The sequence below is a fragment of the Aythya ferina genome, assembly GCF_964211825.1.
Source record: "Aythya ferina genome assembly, chromosome: 16".
NCBI lineage: Eukaryota > Metazoa > Chordata > Aves > Anseriformes > Anatidae > Aythya > Aythya ferina.
Genome location: NC_140315.1, coordinates 5,879,343 through 5,905,171, shown reverse-complemented (window position 1 = coordinate 5,905,171; position 25,829 = coordinate 5,879,343). Strand labels below are relative to the sequence as shown.

At 41.2% G+C, this 25,829-nt stretch overlaps 1 long non-coding RNA gene across 4 annotated transcripts in view; it reads right to left on the bottom strand.

Moving 5' to 3' along the window:
- Window positions 1–4,172: 4,172 nt before the first annotated feature.
- LOC311445447 overlaps window positions 4,173–25,829 on the bottom strand; it is a 68,646-nt gene continuing 46,989 nt past the window's right edge. The window contains exons 8-13 of one of the 4 annotated variants that reach the window (XR_014698412.1): window positions 23,321–23,428; window positions 17,952–18,138; window positions 15,760–15,837; window positions 13,768–13,886; window positions 8,445–8,922; window positions 4,173–6,015 (exon numbers count right to left, since the gene is read on the bottom strand). This is a non-coding gene — a long non-coding RNA (uncharacterized lncRNA). Of the gene's footprint in view, window positions 6,016–8,444; window positions 8,923–13,767; window positions 13,890–15,759; window positions 15,838–17,951; window positions 18,139–23,320; window positions 23,429–25,829 lie in introns of those variants that run through there. The other 3 variants (XR_014698413.1, XR_014698414.1, XR_014698415.1) reach the window with 3 other exon arrangements.

Sequence of the window (25,829 nt, the reverse complement as noted above, 5' to 3'; positions counted from 1 at the left end):
GCTTTATCTAACTTTGGTCAAGAATTTAAAACTTTGCACAGGCTGCTAGCACATTTCAAGGCTGAACTGTAATTCTCCTCTGACAAAAATTTCTTGCTAACTGAGGCTGTCTGTGACATGGGAACCAATAAGCTAAAGCTTAAACCAAGGCTGTCAAACTCATTTCACTTATTAGTTATGAAATGGGAAAAAACAGCAAGCTTCGGTGTCACATGGAAACATGAGCACGGTGGTGACACAGCCTTTCATGCACAGTGTCAGCACTAAAAACAGTGTATGGATTATTTGGGAGGTTATAAACACCGATCTCATGATTCTATTCTGGGTTGGCCCGATGACAAAAAAAAAAAAAAAAAAAAAGAAAAAAAAAAGAAAAAAAGAAAAAAAATAAGCAAACCAAAACAATAACAACCACCAGCAACAGCAAAAAGCCCCAAGCAATTAGCAGCTGTGCTCTGCAGCCCTAGTGCTGGTGACAAGCAGAGCTGGGAGAAGCATGGCCCCACTGATCCTGCAGAGCTCAGGACTGTGGCAGGCCCCCTCCGTCCCCGCTCCCTGCGGCTTGCTGTCAGGACGAGTGTGAGCCACGTGAGCCTGCAGCTTTGGGGACAGGATGATTTACACCAGGACAACTGCTGGAGTCACCCCCCCAGCCGGCTGCCCTGCGCCTGCTGCACAGAGAGTGCGGCTGCTCGCAACTCCTGAAACACTGCACTTGGGAGCTGGCTTTTTTCTTCCCTTTTTATTTTTATAAGGCAAGCGACCATTGCCGGGTTATCCGTGCTGGTTTGCCCTCACAGGGCACAGTTCACAGACTGCTTTGCTATTAGGTGAGGCACCCATGCAGCCCATGCCATCCCTGGAGAGGGCATCCTGGCCCCGGGACGGTGTGTGTCCCCGTTTAGCCTCTTACGACTGAGGCCAGGGCAGATGTTCAGAATGGCTCTTTCTAATCTTCAGCTTGTCAAACCTTATTACTTGACTTTATTAAGTCTATCTCCAAACATCTCTAAAGTAACGCGCGGTGTTGCTTTATCCCAAAATAGCCGCTCGGTATGAGATTTTGGCAGCTGGAGCTGAGGCTGGATGAGACCCTGGAGAGCAGAGTCAGGAAGGCAGCCACAGCCCAACCTGCTCGTGCTTTCAACATTCACAGCTCCCTCCCAGCCCCACAGGACCCCAAACCCTCCTGTACCACAGGAGATCTACAACCATCCCCCCTCCTCCGGCTACCCTGGGTTCAAAACTGGCCAAAATTCTGCTCATGAACAACTTCAGGCACAGGAGAAGATTTGAACGTGGACCCAGACTGTACAACTGCAGGTGCTTTTCACCAGGGTACCGCCCTAATTCCAGTTACAATAGGCCTTTTCTCTGCTGTCAGAGAGATGAGATGTCTGTCAGAAAGAGGTACAGAGCCACTGGTAATTATTAAAAGCATTTATCAGTAAATCCAGGACTGAAAGCATAGTGAAGGGTGGGTGGCAAATCTTTTGTGAGCCATAAAATTTCCATGAGAGAAGTTTTCATTGGAAAGAGCTGGAGGAAATCATACTGTATTTTAGGTGTGATATAAAGTCTTACCAGTGACTGTTTTGACATAGTTTTAACCTCTGACTAAAGTACAACAATTTAAAAGACATCTGGTAACTGATGATTTTGCAAAGCTGGAAGAACATTGTATACATTCAAATGAGCTCAAAAAAAAAAAAAAAAAAAAAAAAAAAAGCAGAGGCACATCTGTTTTCATAAATCAGAAAAAAAAAATATCTGTGGCAGCGTTGCTGCCGATGCTCGTTTGGAAGTTGAAGGCAAGTAAAAAGCAGAGTAGATCTAATCTCTGAGGCTGGAGGGACGGGACATGCAGACACCCTCCTGCCTCCCATGCTGAGCAGTTTGACAGCAGCAGCTGGAGCTGGGCTGCAGAGAACTTTGGCCTGATCCTCTCCCGAGCCCTCTGCACGTGATGCTGCCTGCCTTCCCCCCTGCTTTTCACCATACCAATGTTTTAGGGTGCTGTTTTAGTAGCCCAGTGGCTACTGCCCTGGCAAACCTGGGCACAGTATTGCTACAAGAAGACCTCACACACACAGGCAGGTCCAGATTGTCACCAAATTTCTACTGCCTGCTCTGTCCTGGTGCTGCAGAACAGCACTTTTGGTTATTCAGTTTAATTTCACTTAGATATAAGTCATGAACTATAACACAAAGAGTAGCTGTTCATCCACCAGCACAGCCCCAAGCTGCTGTATCCCCCCCCGCCGGTATGGGGCCCAGCCCACCCCTTCCCATCAGATCTAACAGGCAATGCTGGAGCAGATCCGTGTCCTGGTCCTCAGCCCTTCCTTCCTCTTTACACCAGGCCAGCACCCCAGGCCACCTTTCTTCATCCCCTGTACCATCTTTCATCAGCCCGCAGAATTTCTCGCATCTTTTCCACACAAGAAAAGTGGTCAGATTCAACCCAGAGTAAAAAGATCCTCATTTGGCCCTGGATGCACTGAGAACATGGGTCACACAAGAGCTGGAGCGGAGGAAATCCTGGCTGTGTAAGCAACAGGGATTTCTGCCAAGAAGGCCAGAGACTTTTTTCTGTAGTTGGCCGTTGGAGAATGCTTTCTTTGACCAAAGAGAAAAAGTAAATGTAAAAAATTCATCCCTTGCAAATTTACGAAAGCATGGCTGTGTGCCATGGGCTTTCTAACTCCACAGTAATGTCCCCCATCATAATTCGAATGGCTGAAGCATCCTTCAAGAATCCTCACTACCTCTCCTTTTTTTTTTTTTTAATTCTGTTAGTTTGTTTAAAGTAAAGCCATTAGATGGCCAGAGAAGCAGCAGCCAGTGCAAAGGGTGGAACTAATCTTGGTGGATGTTCTGGGCAGTCCCCACTCAGCCAGGAGGTCAGGTTTCTGCAAGGCCCACATTCTCCCCGTGCATGGCGGAAAACACTGGCAGGGACAAATTCTGCCCCTGCTAGTTTGTGAGAAATGTCTGCTCCAGTCACAGCTGAGTGATCTGTGAGGTTTCTCTCTGCTCCCATCCCCCCCAAAGAGGATAACCATCCTCTTAAAGCTGGTTTACAGGCAGATTCAGCTTTCCTTGGACTTTTCTTACTGACCAGAAGTTTTGCATATCTCTCATTGACCCTTCTTTCCATGCTGATAGCGATGCTGCCTGAGAGCTGCCATTTCAGAGAGCTGCTATGGGATGAGCAAACTTAACAAATGCAACCTTTTTTTTTCTTTTTCTTCTTCTTCACAAGAGAGGCCTTTCAGCTAAGAAAAATCACATTTTCCTCTACCTAGACATTCCACCAATCAACTAAAAACCCCACCAAATTAAAGAAACCAGGACTTAACTCCTAACCAGGACTTGTCAGAATTACCCACAGCCCTATTCACCAGGGCCCAGATTTCTTCTGCTGAATTTCCTGGGAATCCCGGCCAGCCATCTTCAGCACGAGAAGACTCAGCCCTCAATTTTATGTCCGTTGCCGTTCTCCAGGGTTTGTGCTATCTGGAGTCTTTCCTGCAGCCAGGCTGGCTCTGTTCCCGTGGCTGGGAATGAGCTTCCTGAGCCATCCCCTCTCTTATCACTCATTGCGCAGATAATCAGCCTTAAACAAGCTCGACCTTTTGATTGATTTGAACTTTGGCCAACACAAAAACACTTGTTCTAGCAGATGAGGTCAGTCACTCAGCTGCCTGCTTTGTATAAGGGGACAGTTAGTGACACAATGGTTTTAAATCACGGCATATTTCCCACTCTGAGGACAGGGGAAGAAACAAAACTCACCAGAGGCTGTCTGCTGACATTGGGCTGGGCCAGTCTTCAGTTTGGGCTTTCAGATCCTGCCTCGTGGTTACTTCTGTCATTACACGTTTCAAAATAAAGAAACCTTCCAAATCATTTAGGAGAAGCTCTTATTTGTCATCTTCCTATCCTCTCCCTTGTGCCCTCTTGACCTCCTGAAGCCACCCCAGGACTGCGAAGGATGCCTCTTACGAAGGATGCCCAGTCACGGCTGACCTTGAGCATTTAATAACTAACAATGACAAACAAAACCTCAGGACTAAGAGAACGTTTCCACGGCATTTAAAATAGACTTGGAAGGAAAGAGGTTTTATCTAAACAAATAAACATACTACTCAAGCTGTCATGGGCCAAAATTTGTAACATCGTGCTATATTTCAGACTTGGAAAGGAAAAAAACACAACTGAAAATGGAATACAAATAGCAAGCGGAAAGAAATGCAGAAACCAAACATGCAGGGAAAACCACAATGGAGTAAATCCAGATCATTTCAGCATTCTAAAGGTATTTTATGCTAGTGTGAAGAGGAATTTATTATTTTATTTTCTTCTCTGCAGGATTCAATTTAGACAAATACAAGTGCTGTCAGTGCCTCCATTGCTCTCGGTTTTATAAGAAGAGGTTGGGACACACAGACTAATGCGCGCTTCTTTGAGCCCTGTGACTAACAGAGTACTGATGGGCCATTTCTTTCCTGTCTTGCAGAATAATGCTCATGAGTCTAAAAAATTTGGTAATGTTTGTTAGTCTACAGTTACTGCTGAAAAAATTGCAAAAGGAAATCTTAGCTGTAGAAGTGAAATTTATATATTAACCTAAATACTGAGAACGTTTTTTTCGGTTATTTCCAGGTTGTGAAGCACTCACAAGAATCCCTCCTGATGGTCATCATGTTGTTGCTGTAAGAGGTCATGGCTATGAATGTGAAGAGAGATCTCACCTTGTTAGGACATAACCAAAGGGAAAGCACCTGGATACAACCACTTCTAAAGATGGTGCAACCACCACTTAGGTACTGGCTTGATGCATTCTCTACCAGGTGAAGCTGTTAGGGAGTCTGTAGCTTCATCCTTAGGTGCAATGAATTCCACTTAAAGCACATGGAAATCTGGAATAACTCACCACAGCCATCCACTTCTCAAGTACAGCCTAGAGGCTAAATTTCTGATAAAAGTGTTTCAGGAACCTTTTGCTACCCTGACTATTCAGATTTCCGGTAGCACGTGGGCTCCAAAGTAGCAGGCAGTGGAGCATTAGAGAGGACCTCTTGTGAGCACAGCCTTCACGGACCAACATCTCCAGCATCACTTCCCAGTGCTGGCCTCAGCCAGCCCATCTCTAGGAGGTGCCCATTCTGGTGTCACAAAGGCAGTGTGATGGGGCGGGGAAGCTTGGCATCGCTCAGCTGGTGAATGGTCATCACTTGGCCAGGAGATCAGGGGCAGGGTGGGATGAGGACAGTGCAAATGGGCTGCCCAGAGCCCCCAGGGACAGAGCTGAGCTGCAGCCGGGTGGGTGCACAGCCTGCACCTACAGAGGTGTGAGCAGAGGGCAAACCCAGGCTGTCCCCGCAGGGACTGGGGAAAGCAAACCAAGCCCGTACCGCTTTACTGCTCCCTGGGGGCTGATTTAAGAACTGCTGTCACCTAGCAAAACCACGTTAACCCGGTGAGTAAAATCGGTCATTTCCAGATTGCAATGTTACAAGACTTCTCATGCATTTGCAAAACCACTTATGGCCAGTGCCTGAAGGCTTGTTAATCTTGGTTAACTCATGCTGCCTCTTTAGAAGAACTCTGCAGAGCCCCAGAAGTCTGCAACTAGCATACCATATCCTTTCTTTCTTGCCAACTGTAGTAAAGAATCTGGTGTTCCTTGTCCAACACGTGTAATTACTTCAGGGGAATGCGGTTAATTCTTCAGCCTGCAGGGTCTGGTGGTTGGGATGCATCAGTGGTGCCTTCAGCAGACTGAACGCGGGGCTGTGCACCTCCCAGCAGCACTGTGCCACAGCATGGTGCTCTCTGCACAAACAAGGTAACCTACAGCACCTTCAGGAGGAGCACAGCCCTGCAGTACTGACTTGGATGCAAAAGAAGGGGGGAAGGCAGGAGAGCAGGAACACCACTTTTCAGAGCTCATCATTCAACTACACACATAAAAAAATCCACATGAGCCAGCTGCAGGGCCCTGAAAACCTGCCAGCAGAGAGAGAGAAATAAATAAATACATAAACAAACATATAAGTTTAAAAACAAGCACACAGACATCTGAGTGTCTATAAATTTTACATAGCAACATTCTGTCCTTTGGATCATGTCCCCATATCCATTCAAGTTTGGAAAGTTAAATACAGCTAGCGTCTTGTAAAATATTAATTAAAGTAAGCATTATACTGGGGCCTGTGAATCATTTTACATGTGTTCAATATTTGCAAGTGTCACCATGGTGAAGAGTTGGTCTCAGCACTTAGCTACAGTGTGTTAGTTATAAAGGCTTGTGAGCAACTGCTCAGCCATTGCTACTGGCTTCCCAACCTATAAACCTGTCATCCGGCCTGGGACAGCTCAGAGATCATAAAATAAGGCTTACAAGGCAACATCACTATTTGAAGTTAATTCATGGCTCATGTGTCAGCTCCAAGAGTTAATGTTACCAACACAAAAATATCTGCAACAGGAAAGCACTGACTGGTAAATATGAATGCTGGATGAGATAAAATAGAAGATAAGACCTCTCATAGTAATCTGAGGCAATAAATTAATGGGAAGTCATATAAAGTGTGAAAGTTTTAACAATTGTAAGCACAGAGAAGGAAAACCCTCTGAGAGTTCACTAACACCTCAAGTGATTCTGTAACCCCCAGTTTCAAGGCCTCTCTCTGGATCGCTAGGGGAATTACCCTGTGGATTATAATTTTTGGGAAGAGATGTGCTGCATGTGCTCCTACATTCACAGAGATCTAATATTCACATACAAATATCCAACGTCCTATGAGAATGTAATGTCTTATGTCTAGCAAAAATGTCATTAGTTGTATGATAGTGATTTACCACACAATCCCTGCCACATGGTAGCCAAAGCATTTCATACAAAGAACCCAACCTGGCAAGCTGGACACTTATATCAGTCTTTCATTATTAACTCTGTCACAAAAAGAACAGTTTAAAATTGTTAAGTACAACATCTGGACCAGACTCTACCAAATGCTATTATTTTATCTGTTTGGCTTCTCTTTGGCTTGTGCTGCGACGAGGTTTTAGGTACCCTCCCTTGCTCTGTCAGGGCTGCAGTAATGAGATCAGTCCATTCCCCAGCGCTAAGCATCTGACTAGATGAATAATCCAGGCAGAGAACCTCATGCATCCCTCCTCCCCTGCTCTCAGCCCACTGATTATCTCAGATCATCAGTGTTTTGGATGACCAAATAAACAGGATTATCTTCTTCCAGTGCCCGTTAAGTCAAAACTGTACGGCGATCCTATTAGTGGATCGCAATAGTGTGAGTATATCCAAGCAGGAGATTATCTTTTGCTTGCTCTGTGGAGCTGAAAACAGTACTGGGAAATTTTTAATCTCCATGAAGGGACACTAGAGCTCACAGAAAGAAAACCAAATTCATTATTATCCTCAATCAGCTGCCTAGCTCAAAAAAAATTATCACGATTGACAAAGTCATAACCTTCTTTCATTGATATAGTAATGGATTTGGGATGCCAATGAAAAACATCTTACATGCATAGCCTCTTTCATCCAAACTGATCCCAGAATGCTTTACAAGTGCTGTATGCAAATGGCACGTGGGATTAACAGCACTTTACAGTGGCCTGTTTCTGTTCCCACTGAGGTTAGCGAGAACAGAAGTGGGACTTGCCGCTGAGTAAAATGTGAACCAGGCTGGAATGCGGCCAGGACACTGAGATCAAGACTTGCATTCATCTGGAAACTGCTGGCACAATGGGCCCTGTTGATCAGGGCTTTGGGTTTACGTCTTGTCCAAAACAATGTAGCAAGTTACAATGAGGCATAAAATGATGCCATTTTAAACATCTTGGTAATTTAGCATTATTTATTTTTCAAATAGTCCAAGATAAAAATATTGAAAGAACAAGCAAAGGAGGAAATACCCATATCTAAATTAAAATCTTCTTACATTAACCATCTAGATTTTAACAAGGAGTAGTGGGGAAGGAAAGCCAGCCAGTTCCCAACACTTTTACATAAATGCATGCAAAATAATAAATTCCTTCAAAAGAAGCTTTGAAGAGCATAATTAAGCATGAAAGTTACCATATATTAAATTATACATCTAGCAAAAAAGAGTCATTAGCCCAACAAATGAACTGTTAATGATTTCAGGTTTCCTTAAGGCTATGAGCTAATAAACCTGTGATTAACCAGCATTTCTGGGATGCTGCTGCTGAAAGCTGGCAGCCTGGTGTCACAAACCTCACCCACAGCTTAAGAAGTGCAGAAAAAAATAAAGCCACCAGAAATCGCACTATATTTGGTACCTAGAAACAACCCGAGTTTTGAGCAGGTGAAATCCCTGCTTTGGGGCACTGGGAACTTCACCACAAGGCGAGACACCTGATGTTCCCTTGGTGTGCTGGGGTGCAAAACATACCCATGAGATATCCTGCTCTATGTTTTGAAGAAGGAGATTCTGGTCCTTTGCTCTGAAGCTCTGGGCAGAGGATTTCCAAGCCTTTGGGATTCCCTGCCCAGGTTGCCACCACCTCATGATTTCTCTACTGAAACCTGCCCGGTTTCAGAATGGCCTGCTGGATCATTTCCCAATGTGGAGCTTTGAAACGATGGCTAAGAGCTGGTGAGACAATGGGAACCAAGCGTGGTAGCCAGAAGAGCCCCTTTTAAGGCAAGATAATGTCTCCAGCGATGCATCCCAGTACAGCCATGCCCAGGAGTGCCCATGTCACAAATACTTCTCTGTCTATTTGGAAGTCATTGCTGGTAGCACCTGGGACACATCCCTGCTGCTCCGACCTGCTGGCAGCTGCCTCTTGTAGCCCCAGCAGCCATTTATATGGTAAGTAACACAACAGACGTGTGCTTGACAGCTTCCTTCAGACATTTCTTAGCAACTGGAAAGAAAAGGAAAAAAAAAATAAAAAATTGGACATTTGGACAGCCAGCTCTCTCCAAGCACCCATATTTATTTCCCTCATACAGTTTGAAAAGCTGAGGACGTGGGAACCAAAACCTGCACAAAGTGCTCCTCTCCCGCAGAAGCAGAGGCAGGGAGGATGGCGCCCACCCGCTACTGTCAGAACTGCAGGATACAAGAGAGCTCACGTAGGCATTACATTTGCCTGCACATGGCAAACTGCTCGAAATTAAAGCACAAGTATGTGCAGAAACCACACCTCCATATGAGCAAGCAGATATTTGTCAGTGCAACTTCAGACAAGTGAAATCCTTCTTCACTGACACGAATGCCGTACGTTACTGGGTAATATTATCAGTCACATTAAAGCATGAGATGAATGAAACAAAGTCTTTCATTGGCTGCGATTACTTGGTAGTTTGAAACAGAGATGGGAAGCAATCCCTCAGGTTGAAGAAAACAGTTGTTCATCCCTCCATCCCCAAACAAATCATCATCTTCAGCAACAGGCCCCCAACTTCAGCTTAACTGTGGGCATAGGAATATGCATGAACTCCTAAAATGTTGAAAGAAGAAATGTGCATACACGTACATATTGCATCTGACAGAATAGCCCAGAACCGGTGGGCACCCCAAAGTCTGCAGGCAGCCTGGAGGCTCAGGGTACAGCTCCCATCACAACAAAGATGCCCAGGCCCAGGTTTCCCAGCCTGTTCCCCTGAGCTGCTGCTCCAAAGCTGCCTGGAGGGGCTTTGTTGTTGCTGCTTGATCTGCTGCTCTCCTCTCTCCCCTCCTCAGTCATATCTCCTCATCGCCTTCTTCCTGGGGAGAAACGTGTAAGTGTAGAAACTCTGTCTCTTCACAGTGGCCCTGGGCCTCGCCGGCACTTTGCTGTTTGCTCCCTGGAGAGCCGCTAATGGTTTGGTCTGACATAAAGTTCTCACACTTAAAATAAATGGTATAAACACAGACCTCTCCAGGAAGATCTAAAAGCAAAATGAGAAATCTGTTTGATTTAAGGAAGCTCTTCCTTGAGTATTTTTAACGCTTTTAACTAACCAGTAGTTCTGATGATATTTTTTTAAAAAAGTAAAACGAAGAAGTATTTTCCTCCTTTAGCGTCTGCATGATTTAAGGTCCAAGATTTATATTTCCACATAACAAAAAGAAATCTGATCCTGTTTCAGCAGAGGCGATGGCAAAAACTCCCACTGACTCCGGTTACAAATAGAACAAGCCCCATGTGCAAACTATGAAAGTAAGTTTTTGTGGAAACAATATCTACCAAACACTACAGAAAGTTAAGAACTTTTCCTTTCTTTTCTGCTTTCCTTATGGTAACATGTAAGTCATAACCTCTGATGGCTTTTTTGACCTGATCTTTAAAATCTGTATAATTTTGTGTCAGATAAGTCATCCATATGGTGCCTGATTCTTCACCTAAATGCTGTTTTTTCTTATTATTCCTGCAAGAAGAACATGGCTTGATTTTGGCAGCAGTTGCATAGACTTCAGAGTAAATATAGCTGTCACTGACTTTCCCTGAGACTCAGATACTTCTGAAAATAAGCTTTTTGGCACCCACTAAGGAACATGCTGAACATCTCCTTTAGTTACATGCCCCCAAAATAAAAAGAACCTATAAAAGTTCTTACAAGTAGCTATAAGAATTTGATTTGAGGTCTTATTTAACTCTCCTTATAAATATTCAGGGATGGTCCAGCTCTCATTCCAGTAATGTCAGTCAGAATATCTTTGGTATAATCAGTGGTGGCATCACAGTATATAACTGGACAAATAAGATAATTATTAAAAATAACAATTTAATTATTCCTTTTTAACAGCCTCATCTGCATTTGTATGCTTGTGCAACAGAGTTCATTTAAAAGGGACCTAAGTTACAACTTACACTGGATCCTGAAATCCAGCTCACACAGCTCTGCCACAGATCTTACTATTTAAAATGAACTTTCTAAATTTGTTTTGTTTTTAACATGTTAAAAAATCTCTCCCACTAAAGTCAGTAGATTTTCCAGTGAACTCCAGCAACTTAACCCTGCAACATTTTACTATTTCTAGATTAAAGCATGAGTTTCAAAATTTGCCCTAAAGAACAAATATATGCATGAAGTTACAATGACGTTGCAGCAAGCCTAAGAATCATCCTGGAATAGAAAACAATCCAAGCAACAATATTTGGCTCTGGGAAGTTTTCCCAGAAGTTCAGGAGCAGCAGCCTCTCTTCTGCTAAGGCTAGAAAAAATTCTGGATCTAGGCTCCTGTGCATGGCTCCTAAGGCCATCAGGCTGTTTAATCTGCTAGAGTGGAGTATTCTGTTATGAAAAGCTTATATTACACCTCTTCAGGATTCTGTTTTGTTCCAGAGATTACCTTCTGAAGGGAGCTAATCCTGAAACATACATATATACATACCTATTTAATATATATACATATTTAACTTCCTAACAGCTAGGCATGCCCATATACAAATAGGAGCAGACTTTGTGAGGTCTTCAACATCTACCTGCAAAGTGACTACAACAGATTAGCATTATTTTTTACTAAAAGCATCCTGGTTTAGTAAAAAAAAAAAAAAAAAAAAAAAAAAAAGAATGGTCCCAGGAGTGTTTTACTACCACAGCTGACCACAAGATGGAAGTCCTTTTCCATTAGATGTCTCCTGATTAGGAAAAGTAATAAAAAATACATCCTTTCTCCAGAGAAGTGTTTTAGAAGAAGCAGAATAGAATATCATCCTGTCAGCAACTTGTCTGGGAGACCTCACCCATTTCATGCTCTTTCTCCGTCCAGGAAATTAATTAGAAGAGCTTCCAAAATGATGGGGAAGCTGCTGGGTCTCCCACTTTGCAGCCTGATCCGTTTGGCAGCAGAGTGCTGGGTCACCCTGCTTTCCTCCCTTGCTCAGGATAAGCACAGCTCCACGAGCGGGATTTTATCAGCTCACATGGTAGAGAAATGGGTAAGATTCTTTTATCCAGGTGGGTAGCCAAGGTGTAATCAATTTCATTTAACTAGCAGAGGTTTAATTTAAAACCAAAGCCTTTTCCTGAGAAGTTTTCCATTTTTTTCCAAGAAGGGCAGTTTCACTCAGAAATGATCCTGAAGGAAATCCCTAGCCAGCTCCACTCGATACGCCGGTAGCTTAGATACACCAAGCAGAGAAAAGCTCTGTCAACATGTGTTCATTGTTTAATTTGGAAGCATGAAGGATAAAGTAAACTCTTTCTTCATACCATTACTTTTTTTTTTTTTTTTTTTTTTTTTTTTTTAAGAGCTAAAAAGCCCTCCGAGGAATGACTCCAGCCACCCAAAGCCTGCGATGGCAGAGTTCAGGGGGTTCAGCAGGATTTTGCCTAAACTGCTGTACTGTACCCTACACAAAACCACTGGTCGGGGATTTAAATGCTAAATGTCATTTATTTTTGTTGTTGCTTATTTACAAAAATATGCAAAGCCTCGCTGTGGGATGCCACCGGGCATAAACAGAACCAAAAGGCCATTGCTGTCCCAAGGGGCAGCAGAAACGAGGGTGAGGCAGGATGGCGGGTGGGAGATGTGTCCCCTTCCCACCTCCAAGACAGCACAAGATGCGTTATGTCCTGCTGCGCAGGAGGGAGGGCTGCCCATGTCAAAGCTGAGACCCTCACTCCTCGTGCCGCTGCATCTGGCCCAGCTTGCCAAAGCTTGCTTTTTAATAAACTACTACTATGAAAGAAGTGAAAGAGCAGCTTCTCTGTTTTTAATTATCTGATCAAATTTACCACTCTAAATCTAATTGAGACGGCAAGTAGGGAACTACATTTAAAGACAGACAAGACATTTGCATCTGTTTTGCTGATTATAGTAGTTGCACGTTTTACTTTAAACATCAATGGGTTGCAACTGCTATTCAAATGATATGGAAATTGCTACTTTATACTGAAATTTCCCTTAAGCAACAAAGGAAAGGATTAGCACATGGCTCTGGTTTTTCTTTTCTCTTCTTCTTTTGAATTTAATAAAACACTGTGGCAGTGGAAAACTCTTTGATGGTTCATAAACAACACCTGTATCTTTCAATATTTTATTATACCAAGTTACAGAATATTTGAATCCTTTTGTGTAACTATTATGATAGCAATTTTTAATTAAAATAACCTTCTATATCTGAAACATTACATTAACTTCATTTTTACAAGTCTTCTCTACCACAAAAATGCACATACATAGCCTACATGGATACTTATGCAAGGGAATTAAGTTTCTTAGAAGCAATTTATAATACTTTATAATAAATATTTCGGGTTTAGGTGAAGCTAATCAACTGGGTGCCTGCATGGAGCCTGTCTAGTTCACACAAACTAAAGAAACAAGTCTCATGTGGTCAGTGCTGCCCGAGACTCAATCCAACATGTTTCTAGCAACACAGAGCAGCATCAGTGCAAATGAGAATCACACCAGTCAAACCACAGTGTGAACTTCTCCCACTGCAGCTCACATAAGTAAAATCAGTTGTGTCCCAGCTGTTTGCAGGACTGATTGTTTAATCCCCGTCCAGCTCAGTGCCCTTTTATGCAATCCTAAAAATGGCAAATTTTTAGTGAATTTTAATGGTAAACTTCATTCCAGGTAGCAAATGTAAACAATGCAAGGGATATATAAAGATTGCTTTATTAATCTCCCCTCAAATTGACTACTTTTGCAAAAGACTAATTAAAAACACTCTACAGATGTTTTGAATATTACTGCAGGTTGGTGACATGGTAGAGAAACATGAACAAATAAAAATCACTGGCAGCTTATGTGCCTTATAGGTACCTACCAAGGAAGAGTTTCAAGATGACCACTGGCCTTTCCACTGACTCAACTGTTACAGAATCTTCTTTATCCGTATCATGTACCATAATCTGAATATGTCCTCTCATCACAGTTATCCAGAATCTGCTGAGGAAAACAAAAGTGCATTATTAACAAAATGTTTTTAAATAATCTCATGCAGAAATATTGATAAACTGTAAAACAATCTGTCTAAAGAGTGACTAACAACATTTTTTTGATGGCGAAACTTTGCTGTTTCAGGGAGCTCAACTGGTGGGAAATTATCAAGTCTTCACCAAATCAGTTTTCTATTCTTGAAATTAGTTCATTCAAACACTAAAGCACTGAAGTCAATCACTGGGTTCTCGTGTTCCTTAAGCTTCTAGACAGACCTCATGAGAGAATTTCAATTCTTCACACACAGGTTAGAAGACAAATGCAAAAAGAGTGATTAAACAAAGTAACTCCTTTTTCCCAGTAAAAGGTTTCAGTAAATCACCCGCGGTATACAGCATCACCAGTCTAGGACTGCCTACATTATGCAGGGACACAAATTCTGCTCTTACTCACACACCTCTGCAGTCCCACCACCTTCAGTGGACTTTTTCTCTCAAAAATATAAGGGCAACATTACTTGAAAACATTTGCATCACATTCATCGTACTGAAACCAACACAACAGGGCAGGCCACAATATATTCATGCGAGAGCTCTGATAACCATACTTGCACTTTTGGTTTTGTTAGTCACACATGAATATTTATGCACATTTCCATGATATGTCCCCTGGTTTGCATAGGGCACAGGTTGTCAGCAGCTGAAAGCCATTAGCATCTGACAGCTGCTAAAATAGCTTGTTTGAAACAAATAGGTGGTCCCGTCCATTGTCTAGCAGGCAGGTGATTAAGGCATCATTATGAACTGCATCTTCTTTGGCAGCTGCCTGGACAAGGAAGGCCCTTCTTACACTGCTCAGACCTGCCTGGCGGAGGGGAGATTTAATTATCGTCACTACATAATGGGTAGTTTGTAGGAGCCGGAGACCTGACAGAAACAGATAGTGGGCAAACACAGGACAGCTCGCAGCCGATGAAGTAATTACAATCCAAATAAGAGTGCGTGAGCTGACAGGGAGCAGCAGATGTTGCTGTCCATCAGCATCTCCATATAAAACATATGTTCAAATGTTATTTGAGAGAAGAAAAAAAAAAAAAAAAAAAAAGGCAGCAGAACATTATTTGCATTATTTGCAGAGTTACATGATACTGGTGTGGGGGGAAAGCTCAGGGAAGAGGCAGATTCTCACAGGGAAAATCCTGGGGATCTTTGGGGAGCAGAGAGGTGGAAGACATGAAGTGCATGGGGTAGGAGGAAGACACTGCTTCACCTTCAACCTGCCAATCTCCTCCCCTCCCAACCCACTTCATGGATCTGATCCTTAGGTAGGGAGAGTGGGAATGCACTGAATTGTAATTGTGCTTGGAGGAAGAGAGAGAGAAGAGAAACCTGTGTGCTGGGCAGAGCTGAGGACCTCCCACCTCAATTGGGCAGACACAGGAAGGTGGTGGAAGTCCCGCTCACGTTTACCCTCCCCATATGGGAAAGGGTTGCATGCACAAGTACAAAGTGCTGCCAAGTATCTGCCCAAGTAGTTCTGCTTCTCAAAAACAAAATAAAAGCATTTAGTGGGCAGGGACAAAACAGGGTGCTCAAATACAACAGAAGAGGTGCAATGCAAGTGAACCCTTCTGAGATGCTAGGAATGCTTGCCTCCATACCACACTAATAAACACAACTATTCCACTCAAGGCTATTTCATAAATTATTTAAAAAAAATAAAAAGATGCAAAAGCAGGAAATGCCAACATGTGCACATTACTTCCTTTTTAACCATTTTCTTGGCAACCCCTATCTGTTTTACCTCAGACTTTCTTCCTGAAGAGAATTAGTCTTAATAAGCTTAAAATTTAAAAAATTTCTGAAATGACTGTACCTACCAGAGTATCACCTTCTAGACTTGGGATGCTGTCACTGTCACTACCTTCCATATTTCCAGCATTCTTTTTCTTAGAAATCTGCACAAATAATTGCTGTTGTAAACACATTTATGCAAGTTTTCAGAAAAGAAAAAAAAGCCAGACTCAACAGCAACATGAATTTGGTTTGTAAATTGCCATGCAGCACTGTCACATTATAAACAACTACGTACATGTACTGCTTCGCTGCCTTTGATGCAAAGCCAGAATCAGACCTTTTCAACATTTTCTCAGTGAGGCTAAATTGCAAAACAAACCACGCATGCTGGAGTGCAGTGGCCTTGATGGGAATGGTGTCCAGGTGCATTTCTTTTTGTAATATTGACATGGTCTTTCAAATATTGCAGCATTTTCTCTGGAGACAAACAAAAGTCTCAGAATCAGAGCTACTTTCATAGAAACATCATTCTAAGATAATTTGCACATGAAGAGAGAATTGGGTTTTCTCATTTTGTCTGGGCTTACCAGAAAGGCTATCAGAAAAGTGGAGTATGTATTACATATTTTGGAGCTAGTTTTTGATTTCATTTCGCCCTTATGCAGCGTGTAGATCCTCTGAGAAAGAACAGTCCCTGGGGACAAGGCAGCCTGATCCTAACTCCAGCCCACAGAGCAGCTCATCCTGCCTGCTTCTGGCCTTGGGTATTGGCAGCATCAGAGGGACAAGGGCCGGATGGGAAGGCAGCTGCGGCAGTCACTTTGTAAGCCCTGAGCTCTCTTTCCTTAGGCCGTTGGTTATTGGGGCGGGCAGAGAGAAGGGGGGAGCTGCCAAGGGCTGCATGTCTGCCTCCTCAGAGAAACTCAACTGGTTTTGAGTACGTAGGGAATCGGGTCTTGATCTCCCAGCAGATTTTTTCCCATGTGCTGTGCACAGTTACTATTATAAGCACAATCGTGGTGAATGTTTGTGCAAATGACAAGCTACAAATCTTCTCGATACTTCATAGATCTTCGTGACTATTTGTATTTCACTTGTATGTTTTGGAAATGGTGAGCGTGGAAATATGCCCCACTTTTCTGGAAGCGTGTGCACAACACGGCACTAATTTACAAACCTTGAAGTTAATAAGAACAGCAAACATTTGTGCCTAAAATCATCAGGGAAGAAATGACCTCCATTATCCAATCCCAGGGCTCACAAAACATTCACTGCTGCATGTTTGTACAGTGTATTTTTAAAACATGGACTGTTTAAAATATACACAATTAATATTAACAAAGACCTGTAGTTCTCAGAGTGAGTAGCTGGAACAAGCACTGCCTCCTGTCTGATGTGCAATGACCTTTGGAAATATTTTTAGGCACTGTCCTATAAGCAATATGTCTTGCACAAATTACTTCTGCCCAGATATAAACCAGCATTAACCAAGAAAGCAACATGGGATGAATTTGTGTTTTCTAAAAAATTGGGGGGAAAAGAAAGTTATCAAGGTTTACAAGAGGATTTATAAACTGCATAATTTTCTCTCTTGTTTAATCCTAACACATACAGAGACCATGTGCCATGGATAAGGACATTCATAACAGACTGAAGTGTTATACGATTTCCCCATTTTTGAGTGAAGGATGGAGACTAAAGTAATTAGCTTCCTGTAAGAAACAGAACGGCTAGACCTTAATACAATCCATTATATACTCAATTAGGAGTGTTTGTGTTTTCCAGTAAGGAGAAAGATAAATTTCAGTAATGACTAAAAGCTTTGAAACTTCACAGAATTAATCTAAAAGTTAAAGTTAGAGAAAACTTACATGGAGTATTCTGGGTCTTGGAAGTGATTGCTTCTCCTAGCCACAGAAGAAGCCAAAGTGCATGGTGTGCCTGGGTATGCAATTGGCTCATACAGTTGCACATCACCACATATTGATGATAAAAAGTGAAGGAAATGACATGAAGGACTAGGAAAAATGAAGTGAAATAAATAAAATAGAGACTACGAGGCTGGGCATTTTCACACCTCAATTTTTTTTAGTCCAAGTTTTAAAGGGAATGTAGAAACAAATGATTCAGAGAACTTAGAACCAGCAAACAAAGGCAAAATGTACTTTCAAATACTTTCTATGATCTATTCTGTGAAAAAGTGCACAGAAAGTACCATTTAACTAACAACTGGCATGACTCACTGGATGGAGGAGGAGCCTCCAAACTCACCAACCTGTTTCCAGCCCCAGCCAGCAGTAGATCTGCAGAGAGGAGTACTATGAGCAAGGTAAACATGACATGAACAGACCCAGAATATTCTGTTGGGTTACACAGTCTCTTCAGGGACTTCCTGAGCCAGAGGAATGATTTAAGCCCACACTAATTTAGCAACAATGCAGCTGCAGCAGTCAACATCATCCCTAAAAATTAAGGTAGCAGAAAGATTTGGTACAGATATTAAATATACACATGCACAATCACCATGCATGTAATGGATATAATCTGTATTCAAAGATTTTGAACGTACAAAAATTATTATATGAAAAACAAAACTCCCAAACCCTGCACATAAAAACACAACAGGCATTTTAAAAATATGAGGTATTGTTTCTAATCCATAGATTGTTTTCATGAGTATAAACCTGTGAAAAAAAAATGGAATCAGCTCTCCCTGTTTTAGCTGCAAACAAAACAAATGTCTGTGGTTACCTCAGAGACAAAAGCTAATGTAATTGTGTTCTGTCATTCTGTAGCAAATGAAGAGCTACCAGGAAGCTTTTTATCAAATGGATCACACCACAAACCAAACCTTTGTGAAAATTCAGAAAGGAGATGTAAGATTAAGGACTTGTTCCTTTCCACTTCCAGTTAAAAAAGGCAGTTGTGAGAGAATAATCATTGGTATCCATAAGATGAACAGAGTTCCAAACTGCCTTTTTGTTTAATTGTACCAAAATTCCTTACAAAAAAAAAATAATACACAAATAAAACTCAGTGTAGAAATACTTCTGATGCAGGAAGAAACCAGGGTATGATTGCACAAAGGATGACCCGCTTTAGGTGATGCTGCCAGACAATTTCCTTCGCTGTTACATCACCATTAGGTTCCTTGTTAAGCCCGTTTCTTTAAAAGTCACCCACAAAGGGCCAGTGGCATCAAAATGCCCTATTCAGAAGAGGTTTTATTACTGAGCACACAGTCCAGGCTCTGCAGCTGTTTAAAAGGCATGCGGAGCAGTCCAGAGTGTCAGGGATGGAAGCAAGTGCTACTGTCAAAGTTATCATCTCTTGAAGCTACAAGGCGAGTAATTTTAACATATGGGTAGAGATAGTCAAAGACCTACCAGTTACTAACATTTGTTTTTCCAGCTGCCTTGGACATGGACCTTTTTTGACAGAATGCTGCAGTTCTTTGTCTGACCTGCCTGGTCCACTCTGAAGCTTACTAGTGGAACTATGCTCAACCCCTTAACTCTGCTGGAAGTAAAAGAGTGAGTCCCATCCTAGAAGAGCCAGAGTCCCAGGGCACCAGTTCTTACCAGATTTCATCAATATCACATGTATTTCAAGTAAAAATATCAATATCTATACTCAACTTGATAAGTGTTTGTTCTTCCTTTCCTTATGAACTGTTTGAGCCATGCTGGTATGGTCATTATAAATTCTGCTGCAATCACCTGTTTTACTACATCTGTTGTTGAGAAAGATGGACAAAAAGCTTGATAGTCTAATGGGCAGCAAACTCTAAAGAACGAAAAATACAATTTTTTCCATTAAATCAGATTGAAAGGTATAATCTGTGTCATACTTTCTGTTTAAGACATTGAGATTAAACTCTTCTGGTGTAATGGTGCCACCAGCAGATAATAGTTAGAACTGGTTTTAGCTGAAAAACAGATGAGAATACACATTTCTCTGTGTAGGCTATTTAAACTTCCAAAGGCATACCCTTTAGTTTTTTAAAATAGTATTTCAAATATTATTTTAAAACAATGGAGGTGAAAATTTTCAAAATGTAATCTATCAGCAGGTAAAAATTTGGCTAGATACTTTCCTGTACAACTCTCTTTTTTGTTTCTTTAAGATTTATAAAGATACAAAATTGTTTGTGACAGTGTGGGGTACACAAAGCAAGACCTCTGAAAACAGCTCCTCAAATACATTTGCAAGAACCATCTGCATGCAAGTCATCCCACATCTAATTCATAAAGTTTTTTAAAGAGGACAAGGAAACATTAGAACAGAAGGTAATTATTTTTGCCTCAAGAAGGTCCATATATTTTGCTCACTGTGACAAAGATTTCATGAGAAAAACATGCTGCTCGTTCAGTCTACAGCTTGGGGCAGATCTACAGCATTTTCCCCCTTAAACTTCTCTAGACAGTAAGTCAGTCTTCCACTGCGTCATCTCCAAAACCAAAATAATAATAATAATAATACTACAAAAACAATGATGTTTCCTTTCTTTCTTTTTTTTTTTCTTTCTTGTAATGAAAAGTATGTAAATGATTATGAGCTACTCAGATGCTACAGTAAAGAACCTTCAAAATGCCTTCATATGACTTTGTCCTGGCTTTCTTCAAATATAATTAGTTACACTGAGAAGAAAAAAATCCATCCCATGGAAATTTTTATACAAGGAACAGAGATTTAAATGACAGTTACAGCAATGTAACTGAACTAAACTCAAGTGCCCTGAGAAGAGTTCCTCCAGATCATGGTAATTAAAGCACCAAGTCAATTATCAGGAAAATAACTGAAAGCGAGACTTCCATCAGCTGACATACAGATTTTGAATACAGTAAGGCTTCTAGGAATTACATCCATTCTGCAATCCTTTATAGCCATGGCCTCTCACTGACACTGCCTGAAGTGTGATGTGGCTGATGTGGAGCACCTCAGACAACCCCGCGGGGCTCTCATGACATAAACCCTCAGCCCGAAGTCACTGTCACCCGTTGTGCATTCACACTACTGCACCTGCATATTTTATGTCACAGACAAAAGGTCAAAAGCTTGCCAGCAGGCTGCCTGGCTTCGCAGCCACACAATGCGCTGAGAAAAATAACTCCAAGGAGCTGCCTGCTGTAATTTCCTGCAATTCGAGACTATTTATTTTTAAAACTTTTGCTGCCAAACCCCCAGCTGACTGTCACACTTACCGAATTTTATCATCAGAACATTGTAATTTATTAGAGATCAAGCCCAACTGGTTATTTGACTGTCTTGGTTTTAAATACCACTCAGCCCTTTTAGCTGCTCTGAATCCTTCGGGCTCTCTATAATTAATGTTCCTTTAGCAGAGGCAGTAAGGGGATGGTGTGTGCACAGCCCACGTTAACCCTTTGCTGAGACCACTGAAACCACACAGAGGGCTGTGTTTTGAAAAGGGGTTGAACAAAATGATCTACAGAATTGTTTCTACTTCTGACATTTGAAAATTACCCTTTTAATGCCAGTGGGCTGAGCATAGCCCCTAACTACCTAAGAGAAACTCCCAGCCACCTCCATTCCTTGAGCAACAGAAGGGTTTTGCCCAGCCTCACACACATCTGCCACCTCTAACAGCTGTCAGGAGTCCCCAAAATTGAGCTCTGATAAGCTTTTACTTGTAACATCAAGCAGCACATCAAAAAGCACCAGAATCTCCTTGAGAAGCAAAAATGAGGTTGCTGCTATTCTCTAGAAATTCTCCTTTGTCTTCAGCACAGGTAGGTGATCAAGCCAGCTTCTGCAGACACCTAAACGTGCTTGAGCTGGCATCATGAATGAGGCCCTGCATCCCCAACAGCTGCAGCACCTTCTTTTTCTACAACCTACCCTGCAACCTCACTCCTCCCCATCTTCCTCATAGATGACCAAGAATGAATACTAAAATATTTCTGAGCAAATACCGAATTTTATTCCTGTATCAGAAGATAATCTTCACTGCTCTTTAAGTCAGTATTATCTGAGCCCAGAGAGCTCAAATACCAAGTATTTGGCAAGAAATAAAAACCTTCACAAAACAAAAGCCTAAGGAGTGAAAACATTTTCCTTTAAATGTTAACATCTTATCATCAACTATCATCAACCTTCTTTTTTGGCTATATGAACTTTGCCATTAGTAGGAAAATAAACAAACAAAAAAAAAAAAACAGCAAAACAATAGTCTAGCATAGGACAACAGCTATGGTCTACTCTTGGCAATAAATATTTACATCGGGGAGTTTTGCATAGTAAAGGGGTTCAAACTTGATGTCAGAACATTCCAATAATCTGTCATGAAATAGAATAGCAGCAAAATTACTATGCTCAATATCTTACTAAGAATTGTTACTGCAATTGGAGTCCTGAAGGGGCTGTCCCTAAGAAAGCTTTCTCCTTTCTCGGCGAACTATTTAGGGCAGTATCCTTGACTGAACTTCCAGCGTTCTAGCTAATTTGACCATGTTTGCCTTCTACCCTAAGCACTCCCAGCAAAAATAGCTGCCAGAGCTCCTATACAGCAGCTGTTTCAAGAAGAGTCTCAAATTTTTGCAATTCTTCTATACTATTTCAAGAAGATTTTTTTCCCAAGCCTCTCACGTAGCTTTTAATAATGGTAGACAAGTTTTGTGTAAGTCTGTTAGTTTCCCAAGTACAAGAGCTTTGGGGAGATTTTCAAGTGTATATGTGAATCAGAGACACTGAAATAATTTTAATTAAACATCAAGATACATGGTAGGCTTAAAGTACTGCTACATATTTTGCTGAATGACTGGCAAAAGGCATAAACTAAAACTCATAATATCAACCTTTTTGTCTATTTTTGAACTACTAGAAAAAACATACAATTCTGTTCTGAACCACACTTTTATAATTTCAAAGGAATTTCTGCCAAAGTAAGCAGGAAATCATTGGATTTAACAGCTTGTATGCATAATCTACTGCACTAAATGAGTCTGAAACCTATAAACAATTTGTAGTAGTATATAAAAAAGTTGGCACAATTTTTCCTGTGACTGTGTTACTACCTACCGATCTCATAACAGTAGACAGGATTAAATTTATGTTTCCATGAGAGTTATATGATGAAAACCGCTGTGTCTCTGACACTGCAGCCTTTATCAGTTTGAGAGGTCTCATAGCACTTTAACTGAACAACAACAAAAAAAGGAAATCTTGCTAAATAAATTGCTGTACAAGAGCAAAGTTTTATTATTATTATAATACCTATACTGACAAATACTTTAGAGAAAGGTACTTGTCTTTCCTACCACAATTCCTTGGAGTTTGAGCAGAAAAAACAAAACAACCAAACAAAACAGAAAAAAACACATGAAGGAGAAAACAACAGTAAATTAAAAAAAAAAATCTAAATCAGTTTTCAGAAAACAGTACTCTGCCTGGCCTTTGTATAACTGTCAGTAGGAAACAGGCCTCGACATGCAAACAATCCCCCAAGTGCATCAGAGAGGAACAAGTCTTTATTTAAAGCAGTGCCAGGTTACCCCTGCACTTCTTTATTCTGTCGGCTTCTGGTAACCATAGAAAACTGATACCTGAAGCACGCTGGCTGCATGCTGAATGTACACGTCTGTTAATCAACATGATTGGACATAACGGTGGGTACTTACTTACCTTCCTTACTAATGGCTGGTTAACAGGAATCTTTACGTAGCTTTTTTTTGAACACGAACACTAACTTTTTTTCAAAAACAAACATTTTGCTTCTTATCCCTTGGGCATCTGGTAAAAAAAAAAAAAAAAAAGGAAAAGAAAAATTCCCCTATAATCAAAGAAACAGTCTATTAAAATAAAGATTATATATAAATATAAGCTTGGAACAGACAGCTAACTAAAAAAGACTATGCTGGGAAGAACAGACCAATGTCAGCAATCAATGCTGACATTTACAATGAAATTTACAATTTCATTTTTAGTGCATAGCCTCTTTATGGCTATAAAAAAAAAAAAAAAAAAAAAAAAAAGTCATATTCAAGAGCAAAAGACATTCCTAGCTGCCAGGCATTATTGTAAATGTGAATAAATACATATATATGCCAAGTTCGTTCTGCTTCCCAGGCAAGCTGTACGTCCCCGAGAGCGTGGCTTAGAAGAGACCAAGTTTCATCACTTCCTCACTGCATTGTGAACGATCTCTGTATCACGCAGCTCAAGGACTTTTGCAAGTTATTTATTAAGCAAGAGTACTCATGTATTCAGGCAAGATATATTTTCTCAAGTTAGAGTAATTTAAACAAGCATTTTCAGTTTCTAAATATAGCATCTGGTCTTGAATCCGTTTCTTTCAAGGTATCTACAGGGCTTCAGCTGATTTCATAAAGGTTTCATCAATCTGAATCCTGCAAAGTAAAGACTAATCTGTGATAAATGATTTCAGTGGAAATTACACCAAGCAGCTTTGTCTGTATGCACTAATCAATGGCTGTTCTCAAATTCAGGCTTGGTTTTGTGCCAAATGCAGTACCAAGCAGGCTGAAGCCCCGAAGATTTTGTTCAGCTGGAAACCCCACTGGGTACCCCCAGCAGCCCCAGGGCATGCTGCTTGCACAGGCTCAGGGGCTCCTCCTTCGGATGGGTAACGTAGCCACTGGTGCTTCTGAAAGTTACATTTCTGTTTTAATGCATTGCCAGACACACAAATTCCTTTGAAATGACTTGTGTACTTTCTAGGAGATCACTTTCTTCTCAATTACAAGTTTCAGAAGCTAGGCCCACAACATCTAAAATTTCTAACCTGTTTCTAAGCTGTTATGAGATTCATTTTTAAGTTGTAACTCACAGTTGTTAATCATGCATTAAACATCAGCAATTAATATGTATAAACAATTTATGTGCTTATGTCGCTTCTTATTTCCCCATATGGATTTTCATACTAATGCTTTAGTGTTGCTGATTTCTGCACGTGGTGAAGGCATAGATTAAATAGCTGATTTTTGTGGCAGTGACACTTTTTGTGTCCTGTCTATACTGTTCATTCCCCAGTGGAAAATCTTTTTGTATTAAGTTGCAAGAAAGTTATCGAACAAAGTCAAGAAAAAAGAACCAACCACTGTAAGAAAAAGATGCACCTTCAAGTTATTATGAATGCTATATATTCACAAATTTATGCTGATTAACATTATTTGTTGTGAAAAAACAACAGCTATTGTGTTCATCAAAGCATTTGACACTAAGTGGCATTTTTCTGTCTAAATCACAACTATTAGTCTGTCTCAGAATGGGACTATTTGCTAGCCACTTGCCAACAGAAGAAAACCTGATTGACTTAAAAAGTTAAGAGAATTTTCTTCATTTATATCTCATGAAGGAACTTTCCTGATTCAAGGCATAGGATAGAGCCCACTGTCAAGTATCTATATACAAAACAGAACCACTACGCAATGCTCTACGATAGAAGCTGCGTCCTCAGGGTACAATTACAGCAATTATCTGGATGGATCTTCTCATCAGTAACCTTTGACTCATCTCCTACAAACTGTCAGTCTTCATCATCAAATGGGGAAAGCAACGTATTGTTTCTATTCAGTCATCTGCTTCTGAGAAAGAGAAAACTCCGCTATTAGGACAGCCTGCCTGCCCATATATATGACCTCCTGTAGTTAGCCTGCATCTGCCAGACGGAGTGGCAAGCCACAGAATAACAGTAGTTCACTCCTGTGCTGTTCTTCTGTCAAGACAAAACCGGCAGGCACTCGCACAGACTTCTGCATTTCTCTCAGGAATCTCAAGACAAGCAGAAACAATCTTTTTGTATGCAAAGCACAGATGCATTGCCTAATCCGAAAAAGTGCTGAATATCTCAGTCCTCCATGAGATTTGTTGGTTATGCATTATTTCTGGAACATAGCCCCAGTAGGAAGAGACGACTGTCTCAGGTCCCATCTAACTGTGATGAATTCACTGAACTAAATGGATTTACTATAAACTTGCACCTATGCAAAGATGGAGCATAGGAACATTAACATTATTATCACATTTATTATCACGCAATTGGTGCTGAAACAAAACTGCTGCAAAAGTTTTTTTGGAGGGCATGGCCTGGAGGATACAGCCCGTTTTAAACTAAGCAATTTTAACTCAGAGTCAGCAATGCTAAGTGATGCAGGGATACATAACTCAGTTC